At 50.2% G+C, this 3155-nt stretch overlaps 1 pseudogene; it reads right to left on the bottom strand.

Annotated features, from left to right (window-relative positions):
- Window positions 1–1183: 1183 nt before the first annotated feature.
- Window positions 1184–2855, bottom strand: LOC149360349 (uncharacterized; annotated as a pseudogene).
- Between the last annotated feature and the right edge of the window lie 300 nt (window positions 2856–3155).

A 3155-nucleotide genomic window follows, 5' to 3' on the forward strand; every position in this document is an offset into this window, starting at 1 on the left:
GCCGCATCTTTGCTTTGTGGCTTTCGTTTTTGTTTTTCAATGTGCCTGCAATGTGGAGTAAGTTTCTAAAGCACACGTTGAAATAAGGTTACGGCGTGCATTGCCAACGGCTTTGAAGGTATCAAATATTGTGATGCAAAGATCCAATCACAATGAAATCAAATCGATACATAGAGCGCCTGGCTTGCTGCGCAATCAGCACAACCTCTAACAGCCCTACACCGAGGTTCCTAGCGCTGCTTTGCCGTTTAGCTTCGTGAGCTAAAGTATGTGGCAATTCAACATGAATTATAATCTACCACAGAAGTTTATTTTTCGTTTCGTCTACATCGAAGCGCGGCCGCTAAGAGTATTCTGCGACGCAAGTGTCCGCGCCGCTCTACCAGTGCCTATGAGCTACACAAAAGAATACACAATATTTGGAGGAGAACGGCAGAGTGCCCGTTCTTCGCAAAGGTATGGAAATTAAAAGGTACTAAATGCTACCGCTGATGCGCTGAGATACAGGTGGTGGGTGGTGAAGACCTTTATTTATTATTTTATTTAGAGCCATTTCAAACTCTCCATATAATGCCCACACTTCCGACCTATTCTTTAAATACATGATTACTAAACTTTCTACGCTTTATGAGCGCCAGTTGCTGGCATCCTTGAAATCTGAAATCCATAAAGATATAACAAAATTACGAACCGTTGCAAACTTGCAGATTAACATGTCATCTCGCTCCACCCGCCACCATGAACATTGGCACGTTCCGCGACCACGTACTAACTACGGTCGCCAGATGCTTCGATACAGTCTGCCTAGTACACTAAACAAAAATAAGCTAAGGAAGAGCAACTGTGGGTTCTAACCAAGAAAAAATTATTCGACATTATTAACTAACCCGAACTGTAAGATTTGATTGTATTTATTAACGAATGCACTGATTCACTGTTTTTGCACTTATCTCGCTCGCATATTTTTTAAATTGTTCCTTGTTATTCTTCCCATCATATGTATTTTATGTACTCCCGAACTGTAGTGCTTGCTGCCATGTCCGGGGAGACGGGGCCAGTCAAGCTGCCCTTGACGCAGCTTTTATCCCGTCGCCCTGTACTTGTTGTCGGAAATAAACTGAAATTGAAACTGAGAAATAGAGTTTGGGAGCCACAGAGTGGCCCCGCTACATGATCGGCGTCTCTACTCCGGGACACCGCATGACGAGGTCCCGTCTCTCGCCCGTTTCACCAGTGCCCTTTGGGACTCATGGAAGGAGCAGTTGAGGAGGGCAGTCTCCCATGCCTCTCGAGAAGGGGTAGGGGAAGAAGGGAGGTGGAAATTTTCAGTACATGCCCACACCATGTGGAATATATCGCAGGTCTCCCCACAGAGCGGGCATCGCCCATCCGTGTTAGGATCCTACTGTTTTTTGATTGCAGGACAGATTAGAGCATCTGTCTGCAGGCGCCTTAAAGTTCTCTCCTCCGTCTTACTCAGCCCCTTTGCAGGAGCCGGGAAAAGGCGGGTAGTTGTCACTATAATGCGTAATTATTTCCCTGAACCGCAGCTGCGGCTGGTTAGCCTCTGAGCCAGAAGAGCTGAGATGAGGAGCCCGATGAGTAAGCGCTCGGGCAGCCGCGTCAGCGGCCTCATTAACTCTTAAGCTCTGGTGGCCAGGAGCCAAAATGATTCTTTTCGGTGTTGAATCAGTGGCAGTCCGTCTGAGAATACAAGCAGCTGAGGGGGAGATCTCCCCTGCCAAGTAATGATCACATGCTTTTTGGGAGTCCGTGATGTTGATTCTCGAAGTGGCGTGGGTGGCAGCAAGCGCTATCGCTACTCCCTCGGCTCGCATTGAAATCGGGGCTCGAAAGGAGATTCTATCAACGTGCATTTCTTGGTGAACGACAGAGGCCGTGTAACATCCCGTGGGCGATTGCCCTGTTACGTCTACATAGTATACACCGAGTCGGGAGGCGTGTTGTCTCTCAAGAGCCCGAGCCCGCGCTTGGAGTCTGTTTTCGTGCATGTCGGTGTCCATGTTACGGGGGAGAGGGGACACCCAGAGCATATGGCACCAGAGTTATAGGATACGCTTCGCCTCCTCTGGAGTGCAGTCGTGTTGAATGTGTAAACCGTTTAGCAGGCGGCGCCCAGGGGCGGTCTGCATGAGCCGCGTGTATTGGTTCACGAGGTGGGCCTCCCGCAGCTCCTGGTAAGAGTTTAGCACCCGCAATGCCTTGAGTTTGGCATTAGAGGTAGCCACCGGGAGATCCAGGGCTCGCTTGGTTTCCTTGCGGATGATGGCGTCTATTCGCGCCTCGTCTTGCCTAGTAGTGCGGAGATATGGCACGGCGTAGAGGATCCGGCTAGCCACAAAGGCACAGACGAGCCGAAGCGCGTCCCAGCCCCGCAGACCGCCCCGCTTGTTGGAAACGCGACGGATCATGCCCCCTACCTGTTCGCCTACTCTCTTGAGCTTCACAATAGTGGAGTACGGTCTGAGTATCTGGTGAATGAAAAGGCCCAGAATACGGAGCTCTTCCACCTCTCTAATAGGGCCTTCTGACAGCGAGATCTGTATTGTTGTCCTATCCTTTGGGTTCGCTCTTACATCCAGAAGCTCTGATTTCGCTGGAGTGCATTGGAGCCCACAGTCAATAGCATACGCATCCACTATATAAGCGGCCTGCTGAAGGCGGTCCTCCATGTCCCCAAGGCTCCCCTCGGTGGTCGAGATTGTAAAGTCATCTGCACATAACGCGTGTTGAATGCCTTCCTCCGGCGCCAGTTGGCTTGGGAGGCGCATTATAGCTATGTTGAACAGGAGCTGTGATAACACAGCTCCCTGAGGGGTACCCCGTGTTCCCATCATGTAAAGGCCATATTCTTCGTCCTCAATTCGAAGAAAGGCCTGGCGATTAGTCAAGAAATCTCTTACATAAGCGTAGGCCCTAGCCCCACAATCGGTAGAACTCAAGTTGGCCACGATGCTACCGTGTTTAACATTGTTGAAATCCCCTTTCAGATCAAGGGCGAGATCCCTGTGCAGCTGAAGGAGGACGTCCTGTGCAGACATGTGGGGGCGAAACCCGAACATGGTGAATGCAAAGAAGCCCTTGCTCTCCAGGTATGAAGAGAGGTGATTCGGTACCATTGTCTCCATAAGCTT

This window comes from Amblyomma mixtum, chromosome 2, assembly GCF_055824585.1.
Source record: "Amblyomma mixtum isolate Tamu chromosome 2, ASM5582458v1, whole genome shotgun sequence".
Classification (NCBI taxonomy): Eukaryota; Metazoa; Arthropoda; class Arachnida; order Ixodida; family Ixodidae; genus Amblyomma; species Amblyomma mixtum.